The sequence below is a fragment of the Poecilia reticulata genome, linkage group LG8, assembly GCF_000633615.1.
Source record: "Poecilia reticulata strain Guanapo linkage group LG8, Guppy_female_1.0+MT, whole genome shotgun sequence".
NCBI lineage: Eukaryota > Metazoa > Chordata > Actinopteri > Cyprinodontiformes > Poeciliidae > Poecilia > Poecilia reticulata.
The window spans coordinates 15,358,873-15,371,376 of record NC_024338.1 but is presented as its reverse complement, the minus strand read 5'-3'; the positions used below and the strand labels follow the sequence as shown (position 1 = coordinate 15,371,376).

At 36.2% G+C, this 12,504-nt stretch overlaps 1 protein-coding gene and 1 long non-coding RNA gene across 2 annotated transcripts in view; one reads left to right on the top strand and one right to left on the bottom strand.

Annotated features, from left to right (window-relative positions):
* The window catches only part of hs3st4 (heparan sulfate (glucosamine) 3-O-sulfotransferase 4), a 77,723-nt gene that overhangs the window by 40,103 nt on the left and 25,116 nt on the right, over window positions 1-12,504 (bottom strand). The window lies entirely within an intron of this gene.
* The window catches only part of LOC103468688 (uncharacterized), a 5,678-nt gene continuing 5,255 nt past the window's right edge, over window positions 12,082-12,504 (top strand). Inside the window, exon 1 of the long non-coding RNA XR_534242.2 lies at window positions 12,082-12,201. This is a non-coding gene — a long non-coding RNA (uncharacterized LOC103468688). The remainder of the gene's footprint in view (window positions 12,202-12,504) is intronic.

The following is a 12,504-nucleotide window of genomic DNA, read 5'->3' as shown; positions in this document are numbered from 1 at the left end:
ATCACAGATATTTTGTCCAGGACCCATTAATGTTCTTTTATTAAATCTTTTTAGATCAACAAACAGGATTATAGCCATGTGTGAAAATGTAATTGCCCCTCTTGGTAAGTTGTGAATAAACTGATATTAATAACAAAATTTGAGCGCAATCCAAAAAATAAATCAATTATTGAAATGCAATCTAAACAGTGTTAAGTAGGCAAACAACTCTTTAAAAGCAACACGCCATGTCCGTACTTTAAAAAATAAAAATAAATCTTGGACTTCAGTGAAGTTCCAAGAGCACACAAGAGACCAGAACAACATCTAAAGCACCAGGGTCTTATTTGTCTCAGTTAACATTTGTGATTAGGACTCAACACTAAAAAAAGAGACAAAAAAGCAAAAATATTATGTACAAGAGTGTTTCAAGGCAAAAAAACCCCTTACTGACCAAAAAATACGTAATAGTCCATGTGAAATTTGCAAAAAAATTATCCTCAAGACTATTATGAAAATACTCTGGACTGATAAAGACAAACGTGGAATTTTTGGGATACGTCTGTTTGATTGTGCTAAATAAAATGGCAGTACCTGCCTGAAATCTACATAATACTGCTCCTTTAAAACTAATGGCTGTGGGCCGGAAGGAATTCCTGTAGCAGTCTGTATTACAGCAAATATGATGAAGCCTCTGATTGAAAATGTTGTTAAATAAAGTAGTGCTTTTGTATTACTATCTTTATTCAGGAACTGGGGGATCTTCTTTCTTGATAATAGACGGAAATGCTTCTGGTGCATTCTTTGTATTTCTTATGTTGTGCACAACAAATTTGATCAGTTTCTGCCTGAAACTGTTAAGTTTGTAGGATCAAATGTTGTGCCTTGTTGTTGCTAGCTTATAACTAGCTTTAAATTGGTTGGGTGGGTGTGAGTAATTTTAGACTGTTCGTCAGATATCCAAGATTTGTTCCCTTTTCCATTTTAAATTTAATGTACAATGGAGGCACAGTTGCAGCTAAAAACACATTGCAGGAGGCTTCTTGTATATTAACCCTAATTTTCTTGTGGAACACAAGGGCACTAATAATGTCTTGTTTCTTATCTATTAACTTTAATGACTTTCTTTCTTCCAATTCTGAGCACAGACTACAAAACACTTTGCAGGTGGAAAGCACAAACCCAACAATACTGCAGAGTAAGGCTGACGCTGGAGGAAGTGTCACTTTCATTCCCGTCAGAGAAACAGGTACTTATGAACCAAAATCCGATTTTAAACAGCATTTCATGCAAAGTGAAACAGGAAACTGATTTGTGCAGCTTGGTGGAGCGTCACCTCCGCTGACTGAGTTGGGATGACCTGTGCCATGCTGGAAGAATGCAACAGACTTCCATGAAATGGAACACTCCATTAATGGACATTTGTTGTGGATCACTCACTCCAAAATGTCACAACACTCTTCCAGGCCTTCCTTCTTTCCTTTCTCCCTTTCAGTCCTGGGAGTGAAGCAACACAGGGTCACTGTTTGAGAGCCCCTGCAGCTCTGCATGTGTATGCATCATTCATGGACTAGTGACAACGCACACACACACGCGCACGCACACGCACACACAAAGAATGATAATAAAAAATCCTGAAGGCAGGAACATTAAAGCAGCATGCGAAAGCAGGCTTAGGTTTAACAGAAGCAGATGTAGGTACTTCTGACAAAAACAGCTAAAGTGAATGTATTTCTTTTAGTGAATAAATGTTTGCTGCAGTCTCTCTGATATTGTTTGATTGCTTAATTTTAAAAATGAAAAATTTAACCCGTTCCAAGTTTATATTTATTTTTTACGAATTTAATTTTTTTGTTGAAATCTTCTAGAAGGAAGACACATTGCATACACATACATATACATCATAATACTCTTTCATTTTCAGGATTTGGCTTGAGGCCTCAAAATCGGTACAGCATTATAAAAATGTTAAATAAGCACCGCAGTAGCTTTGACAAGATCTCTTGTTGAGATTTTTTTTTTTCCAGCCTAAAGGTGTATGAAAGAAGGATTTAAACAAACTGTCTTTGTTGTTACTTTAGTTTGTGTTTGTGCGACGCCAACAAAATGAATAATAAATTTGAATGAAATTAGTTTTATAGGCCTGCTGTTGGACACCACCTGCAGTGGCATATATTGTTTCTATTCTTCTCCTGCAAGACTTAACAAACTGAGCAAACCTCAAAATGGAACCAGCATGAAAGTTCACATAGCAAAGGTTGGACAATATAAATATTCTAAAGTGTTATGCAGAAATTCTCTAGAATGAACGTTGGAGAAGTTTGTTTTCTTTTATGGCAAAACTTAGAATATTTCATGTCTTATTATATTCCTCTAAATAATAAAGTTTGCCTTACATTAACACCCATCCAAAACAAAAAAGAAAATCACGGGAAAAAAGAAGACAAGGCCAATGAAGCCTATGGAAGCAGATTGCTGACATAAAGAAAAATAAGTTTTTAAATCACTTGTTTCACATGATAATTATATTGAACAAACATGACAATATCTTGTGTAAACATGATAACATATTGGACAAATGTGACAATTATATTGTATAAATGTGAAAATTCCTTCAAGATATAGGCAGTAAATGTTTTTAGGCTGCATTGAAAATGAGACTGAACAGTACGTAGAAGTTAGCATACAATTTTAATTTGGGATTCATGTAGTGAGGAATGATTGGCTAAAAGTATGGCTGGTCCTTGTGTTTTCTGTGGAAACCATACTCTCCAGCTGGTCAGTGAGAAATGTCACCACTACTAGGGGATCAAACCATTTTGTTCTTCTGTACGGTGTCATTTTGTTTAGGATCCCTCACAGAATGTGCATAATAATAATAATAATAATAATAATATTAATAATAATAATAATGATTTCATCCACAATGTGGAGCAGCATCAGCATCTCTCCATGTGTTAGACCAAAATTAAAGTGGAAGTTGACCAACTCATGTAAATTAGCCACTGTACTAATCTTCATTATGCATGTACTAAAAACACATTACCGCCCCCCCATCTGGACGAAATTAATACGTTTATACAATTTAATTAGCACATTTTTGCAATTATCATATGTACACCATATAGTTTTTATGTCATAACGTGATAGCATTTAAAACATATTTTCATACGACAGCAATACGCTTCTGTACAAGTTGACTTAAAGTCAGTAAGAAAAGTTAGGCACAAAAAATAAAATATTTCATACTATTATATTTGGTTACTAGCAAGTTTTTTTTTCTCCATTTATTTGGCTTAGACTAGGAAAAAGGCTCACAACAGGGTTCATGTTATTTCATTCAACATGAAAAATGAAAAAAAAAAAAAAAAGTTTGACTGATTCACTTAAAAAAGCACATGTCTCCATGAGATTCCTTTGACATTGCCTGAACCCATCATGACGTAAAACGTTTAGATCCCTGAACTATTTCATCTCTTAGGCATAAAAGCTCTGAGTTGGAGCCTGTAAAACCTTTCTCTGTTTCTGCACCTAATACATAATTTAAGCAACCTCAGTGATATTGAAAGCTTCATAAAACTAAAGAGGCACTGCATTGGCTAATTTACACAGCCTATTTATTTGCACTTGTGTACTCTAAGTGCTTCAGGTGCCTTGTCCAGTAACCTGGGATGTCTTCTTCACTCCCAGATGAACAGGCTATCTCTGGTCTTGTCTGTTTTCTTCTGACAACAGATGACCAAATTGATTACAGCTACTGTCAGTCTCCCTGAGAACCGCTATTCAATGTCCTGCCAAAATAAAAGCATCAAATGTGTCTCTATAGTTATAGTTACAAAGTTTCAAATATTTACACATAGATTGCAGATAACATTCGGTGTCTAAAATTTCATTTACTGCGGGCTTTACCATTCTCTTCAATTTTGTCTCTTTAAGAAGATTAAAGTTATCAGACGCTTTGATGCTGCTTCAGCTACAGTTAAGAGAGTGCCAGATGGATGGAAATATAATGACTGAGCGAGGCAACCACAGAATTCAGATTTAAAAAAAACAAAAAAAAACTGTTCAGGTTTGCAAGATATATGATAATTACTAAATTATTAAAAGAAAATACTTTTAAAACGGGGAAAGCTGGAAGCCATAACTGTGTCTTGGACTCATCCGAGAGCTGCATGAAGGTAAAATTAAAAAGACAAATGTTAGGAGTTGTAAATTAAGACCAGGGGTGTATATCAAGTCAACCCATTTTTAATCAAAGTTTCACTCTCATGTGTCTACTCTAATGTAATTGGGTGCTAAAAGTTAGACAATTATGCCTATATTTTGTTCTCCACAGTAACAGCTACATAATCATATGCAAATTAGTTTTGATTACAGTTATTACTTACACATCTGAATGGCATGTGCAAATCACTGAGAATGTAATTCTCAGCTTACTTATCCACCCATTAGGGGTTATGTACAGGAAACAAAACACACAAACTTAATATTAGAAATAATTGGAATAATGGTCTTGATTCATTCCAATTCGCTACATAAAAGATCATTGTGATCTCTTCTGTCAGACTGTGTACAGTAATTTACAGGAAAGCTGAAATGAAGAGAATCTCAATAGACTTTTTAAATGTTACCATAAATCTGACAAAATACAGTAAAAGATAAAAAGAAATATGGCATTGAAGGTGTTGGTTTCAAGTAGCTTGACCAGTGACCAGAGTTGTAAAACAATCTAAGAGAAGGCAAGTTTATTTCTATGGTAAATCTCAGCACAAAGCATTTAAAGATGTTTTATGTGATAAAAACATTAACAACAAACATTTCATTGTCACAAATATCCTCATCAAACCAATCAAAAATCATAATCTTATAATATTGGAATGAAGGTTAAATAAATGTTGTATTCTAGTCATTATCATCAAAGGCAACACCAAAGAAGGAGGTTTTAACCTTGATTTAAAGAAACTGTGTTTCAGCATGTTTTTCCTAACTAAGTCCAGCTGTAAACACTTTTACAAATAACCAACACAACCAAAAAATAATAATTACAATTTTGAATTTGGGATTTCTGCATAAAATAATATGTCTCTCTTCATATGATTAGAAGCACTATATTGGTATTTTTCCTTTGCCATTTCCATTAGCTGTTGAGAAAACACTAAAATGTAGTGTGTAATATGGAAATAGTAAAATATGCTATTCAAAGAAGTCAAATTGGTCTTTTATCTGTGCATGTATACAGAATTGAATAAATGAGTGAATGTAATATTCAGTTCTATTATTGTGACCAATGGCTGCTAGAAGAAATGGGTTCCTGTAGGATTCTGTCTTTGGAAGGATCACTCTGTGATTGAAGAAGCTTCCTTATGCGATATCAAAAGCATGCTGTAAATTTGAGGTACTACAGATGATTGAATTAAGTTTTACAGAGCATTATCAATTCTGTTACCTGTTGAACTGTACTTAGTGTCCAGCATGTGTAATGTACTGATATCAGAGGAAGAAGAACATCCTCTAAAACCTGATTACAGTTTGCAAAGCCGTACTGGAACAAAAATCCTTTGGAAGACATTTTCTCTAAAGTTGAAGTGTTTGAAATTAATAAGTATTACTACATTTAGAGGAAAAACAGGAAATCTTCCTGAGAATATCATCGTAACAATGCAGTATGGGGATGGCGGCATCATGTCGTGTGGGTGTTTTGCTGCGGGAGGGACAGTTGCACTGCTCACAAATAAATGGCATCATGAGGAAAGAAGAGTATTGGGACATACTGAAGCAACATCTCAAGATATAAACATAATCAAATGGATCTTTTAAATGAACAGCGACCCTCCGCATACTACCAAACTGGTTACAAAGTCAATGTTTTAGGGTCATCATCACAAAGCCTGGTTCTACATTAAACAGAGTATTTGTGGTCGCAAAAAAGCAGTTAGTCTACAAGCCAGTCAGTTCTTACAAAAAGAATGGCCCAATGATTATTTTTGTCTTTATTTTGTGTCCTGAAAATTTCTGCCCTGAACATATGGGAAAATACTGAAGTGGGAAAACATGTTCTTTTTTCCTTAGTGAAGGGAGGTTGAGAGTATCCTGGCAAAGGAAAGACTTCTTTTCAGTTGTTCCACTGCACCTCATGGGGATCACTTATCAGCAGGCAAATCAGCTTAGTCATTGACCTCATGCCCTCTGGCACTCATTAGTGCAGCATGTGACAGAGATGGAAGGGTGGGCTTGTCCTGGAATACACTACTCACACAGGGAATACATGGTTCACAACTAGTGGGTGGCCAGATTAGTGTGTACCATAGAGAGCTCTCTGGTGTGCTCTGCCCCGGGCAAGCTTTCTCGTTCTTTGCCTCCCTCTGCCAAAACTCCCTATTCTACCTTTTTCTCTTCCAGTTATTCTATTCTTGTTAGCCTGAATATCGAAGGAGAAACTAGAACTGGAGAATGGCTGCACTGAGCGATGTCATGAGCTCAGGCAAGCACTCAAGGCATTATGGGCCCAATGTGCTGAGTGCACTGAAATGAGAGCGGATCAGCTGTGGCTTTCTAACTTTTTCTATAGCATCATGGGCTGTGCACAGTGCCATCTTTGGAACCCCCCCCTAGGGCTTCAGTGGCAGAACATTTGTGATGCAGTTGCTGTGAGCTTAAGCCTGGCATGTGCCACTGTTTACCTTTTAGTCAGGCAGCAGATTTGAATATATTATTCCAGACACCTATAACACCATGCAAAATTCTAGTCATCTATACTTAATATACTTAATATCTTCTGTGACATTACGAAGTTAGATTTTGTTTGTGTCAAGTTTTTTTTGTTTATTTTTAACATCTTAAAATGTATTTCATGATGAATTACGTCATTTCTATTCTTTTGCTGGTTTAAAGAGAAATACAAACCATGAAAAGAGTAAATGTTTACATTTTGCCAGACCTGGGAAAATTATAATCTGCCTCTAAAGCTGCACAATCTCACCCTGCTGCTGTTGGAGGCACAACCTTGAGGCCTTCATGTCATCTAATGCCTTCGGACGGAGGGATGAATGTTTATGGTAATGTGTAAGGAGGCAGAAGAACTATTAAACCACCCAAAAATTTTGTGATGGTTAGAAACACATGCACCCCATGTCAAAGGAGGACAGTGGGTGCATGTCCCACTGTCCTACCTGATTGGCTTGTGAATTAGGCACAAGGAGAAAAGGTAAGGGGTTGCTTGTCAGGCGCTTCATTTCTCTTAGCTCATCAAGTTTCATCCACTGATTGCCTGTCCTTCAACACGACTGGGACTGAATACAAGAACACGAACAAACACGCTCAGACATTTTGATGAAGATGATGATCTTTTGTGCAGTTATTTGATACAGTTTGTTGATTATTTTTAGATTTTTTATTTTATTATAGGAATGTTAACAGTAAGAGAAAACTGCAAAGGTAACTGAAGCAAAATTAATAGTGAAAAACCAGCAAAGCTAAATAGCACAAAATTAGTTACTCCTAGATGGGTGATCAGATGTCATAATTTGAATAAATATAACAATTTGAATAAATATAACCTGTCAAAAGCAAAAATTATCACAAAATAGAAAATACAAAATTAAATTTCCAGAGATCATGACACTTATCTGATCTATGCACCAAATGCTCACTGTGTCCCTCAAAAAGAAATATTTCAGCTTTCTTTCAACAATGGTTTTCATTTTGTCAATTTTCCATGGCTAATAATTTTCCTCTCAACAGTTTTTCTGTGTATTATTCGTTTCCTGTGTTTCACGATGCTGCCGCCCAATAATTTCACAGTTCTGGGACTGATAGCATACACCTCACCTTATCTTTATATTCTTTTCCCAGCATGTTAATCAATCTCCTTAGCTACTCCAGAGTTACTATGGGCCTCTTCGCTACTGTTAGTTCTTGGTACTTTCTGTTCATTTTCAGATGATAGTTCTTGGTTTTTGTGGTGCTGTTTGTTCTAATTTACTACCAAAACAAATCAAGACATTCACATAGCAGCTATACTAATTTACATACATATAGCTGAAGATTATTCTTTAAAATTATCACAAAATAGAAAATACAAAATTAAATTTCCAGAGATCATGACACTTATCTGATCTACGCACCAAATGCTCACTGTATCCCTCAAAAAGAGATATTTCAGCTTTTAAATAAATAAAAGCTGAAATATCAGCTTTTAAATAAATACATGCCACATTATATAGATTTTTGTTTCTAAAAAACAACAAAAGTTTGTCAAAGTTTGTAGTTTTAACCACATAAAATGTGGAAAATGTAGGGCATGGATAGTTTTGCATGACATTGCACCAATAAATATTCAGTGTGTGTTTTTCTTCTGCCCCAAAATAATAATAAAAAAAAAAAAAATCCATCCAGTTGGATTTTTTTATTGTTCACATAGGGACAGCGACTGAAACATCTGAATAAGTCTTCAATTGGATTTCGCATTGATGTAAACTGTCTGCTTTGAGAAAGATTTCCGCAATGGATATAGTTGCTGTTTGCAACTAAAAATTGCAGAAGCAAATTGCAGAGAAAGAAAAGGCTTGAGGCTGTGGGATGTGTGGCTACTTTCATTCTTTAGCATAGGCGGGTGTTAACACTTTGGAACACTGTGCACCAACTTACTATATTTCCTGATTAAATTGGTTGGACAGCTGCTCCCATGATATTTAATCAAGCTTCCTCAGACCATAACCCCAGAATGGGAGAGTGCAAACACCCGGCATTGTCTTTTCTCGAGCTCAGTACTATTTCTTATTCAACCAGCATGGCAAGAGCAGACATGGGATCAGCAGCGGTGGTGATGATAGTGTGTGAGTTCGTGCGAGTGCGTGCATGTGTGCGTGCCTGCAAAGAACTGCTTTCATGCAAAGCTGTAAGGAATGACAAGAGCATGGAACTCCCGAGAGAGTAAAGGAATATCACAACCTCTAACAAGGATTTTAATTAGCAATTCAGAGACATAATTACAGAGAGTGAGTAACAATTTCTACAAATACATGACCTTCATTTCTGTTAATGGTATCCAAATTGACATTGCAACTATTCAGTTAGGGTGCCCTAATTATTCAGTAATGGAATTAAGCTATACCAGAAAAAAAAGAGAGCATTGTAAAGGACACAATGTGAAGAGGTGCAAAGGGTGCCCACTGCTTAGCATCACTTAGACTTACTTTCACTTTGCTACTCAAATGCCAACAGCTTAAGCAGCTGAATTAGTTCTAAGTAAGAGACGTTTTTAGGTATTTTTAAAAATAAATTTAAAAAGAGGGATCTCGAGAGCATCCATTCCTTTTAAGGTTTTAATGCAGAAAAATCCCTCTGAAATCCATTTCAATTACCTCATTAAAATGGAGAAGGACGTCCAAATGAAATCAACCTTACGCTCTCTAATTGGAAAGTCATCACTATTTGCCTCTTTGAGGATAAATATAAATTACAATGAGCAACAGGGCAAAAATGAGTTGGGAGATCAAACTGTCACCAAAGCGAAGATGAAGTGATAAACTTCACCTCAGAATATGCATTTTGCCTACAGCGGTAGTCAAACCTTTGAGCTATTCCTTGGCTCTTTGTAAAACAAGCACATATCCGAGCAACACAGAAGACTCAGGAGGAAAAAGTCTGAGGCAGTTAAGATGTTCTGGCAGAGCTCACTCCACAGATCAAAGTGTGAGGCTTTGTCCAGAGTGAGATCAGTCGGCGAAAATGGGAGCAGGGACTGGCAGACTCAGCTCTTTTCCTCGGTAATGGGTTAATGCAGTTTTGTCACTAAACCTGTCAGAGCCTGTAGCAGCGGGGAAGATGTACAGCCAGTTGCTCATATGTGCTTTTGTAACGGCAGTGCAAATGGCCAGACAAATATTGTTGCAAACACAAACTGATTTAATAAACCGACTGTTCAAATGCAGGCACTTAAAATAACTCTATATAACATTTCCTTGTATATATTAGTAAGAGTTAGAGTTGCTGGTGTGTGACACCCTGCTTTGGAGCACAGTGTTTCTCGTGTACGAGATGATACCCTCTCACAAAAGTTACATCCTGCCAGAACTGGCACTCAGGGTGTCAAAAGGAAATGAAACGAGAAAGCTCCCATTATTCCCATTAGAAGTCGGTACATCATCTGATAATTTTGAATTTGTTAAGCTAAAAATACAATACAGTCACATAGATCCATTTAAAATGCAGTGCAACCTGTAGCATGGACGTTTTCTCTGCCATTATTTTCAGTTAGAATGATTGCACTACAACTGTACCTGCTGCTGGTGATTGTTGTGAAGTATATTAAAGTTTTTTTGTTTTTTTTAAAGTTCTGCCTTACATTTGTACCCCTTCTCAACTTTGTAAACCTAATCATTGCTGGTTGATGTGACTCAGACATATTACTGTCTTATGAAGGTTACTGCAGTAATAAGATATATCAACATAAAAAGAGATTTTTACCTGCAGTTAAAAGGCATAGTACAAAGTCTGAACCCCTATTTGCCAAGGGCTTCAGTGTAATATGCATGAAAATACTGCTGTTATTTGAAAATCATTTAAAAGTTAAATACTGAAGTTTAAAAGTAAAATCTGTTTCAGTTTTGAGTATGAAAGACTGACCCGTGATTTTAAAAGTTGAATAATTTGAGGAGACGTGATTGCTATGGGTTAAATGTTTTGGTAGCAATTTTTGCTAGATATAAAAAGAAAACCTTGGGGAATATAATTTCACCCCAGTTTTCTTTTAGTTTTTTTTTTTTTAGAAAATACAAGCTTCATCTTAATGATCTCACACATGTTGGAACTGGGTAATAAAAAAAACTATTTTCTAAGATGATCATGGAGTAGATAAATTTTTTTTCTCCTGGGGTATAAATATGAACTTACACAGAGGCCAGTTTCACCAAGCCACCGTTTAAAACGGGGAAAACAAAAGGACATGCCATTCAAATTAGGCAGGTATGCTGCTCTTCATGAATCAAGGAATAAATAAAAAGCTATACTGACTTGAACTTGCCTATATTTGTCCTGTCATATAGAGCTCTCTACAAAGAAAAAAAAATGACAATGTACAATTCTATCTCCATGTGTAAAACAAGAAAACATGTTTTCAAATATAATACAGGCAAACAGAAAACAAAAAGAGATGCACAGCAATACTATTTCTGTTTGTATTCATTATGTTCAGATTCAGAAATTCTCAAAGGAGAAAATAAAGAAGATTTGCTTTGTTCAGTAGAATGTAGGCCATAAGCCTCAAAGCAAGGGTCAAGCCCCAGAGAGTATTATCTGACCTGCTCTGGAAGAGAATCAGAGAAAACCACTAAACCTAGACTTATCTAGTGGGATTTTGTACACTCCACTGTTATTACATACAGTGGTAAAACAAACAAATCCATGAGTGAACAAACGTAATTACATTATTTTGTTATGTAAGGCATGCTTCTTTCTTTTGTTTCACCTCTGGTCCACTTTTACTTCCACTGTAAGCTATTTTTACAGTGAAAGGGCTTGTTCTTGCTCTTACAACTTCAAATCTGTGTGTAGTGGGCAATTCTAACAGTAATTTTTAACATGATCATAAGCTAATATTGAAGACAGTCAGGGATTCAACAAGAATACATAGAAGTGAAAATATCTTATTAAGGGACTCTTAAGTATCTTGACGACTGAAAAATTCCTAAATATGGTATCTGGTCCACACTGGATGCTTAGTGATGCTTTAATGAAAACAACAGAAGCCAGAATACCTGGAAAGAACCCACATATGCACAGAGGGAACATGCAAGCGCCATGCAGAAAGACCCCAGGCTGGCATTCAAACCCACGACCCCCCCGCCCCCTCTTTTATAAGCACAGGCTCCGCCCACAAGAAGACAAAAAGAAAATACTTCTAACTCAAGTAAATACCTACCAAAGTAAGTACAAAATAAATACAATAACATAAATACGGTAACCATAACACACACAAAAAAACCTGTAACCACAATAAAATGCTTAATTTAATAAATAGAAAACACTCAATTAATACAGCGTCCCGATGATGTCACTCGTACGTCACTCCCTAGCTTCAACCCGGAAACAGCATGGCTTGAATAAACCGGGAAAATGTTTGACACAGGAAACTATAAGCTAGGATAAACACCACAACTGAAGCAAGAACACCGCGTGTGTGCACCCACGACGAACCGAGCCAGTTTGTGCTGAAACCAAAAAGTAAGTTATGTCGGGTATGCGCGTGTATGCGTGTGCCTAAGTGTTGCATCTCAGCAGCACGGACTGTACTGTAGGACTACGTCCCAGTTCGTGACGGCTCCTATGACACACGCGAAAACCTAATAAAAAAAGAAAATATGACATCAGAAAGTGTATTTATTTCAGTGTTTTGACTCTAAAGTAAAACGCATTTTATATTTATTTCTAGAGTGATATACAGCATGTTTTTCAAATATTTATTTCAAGTTTGAAAACCAAGAATTCTGCTTTGTGCAGACAACTAGAATATTACAAAGGACTTAT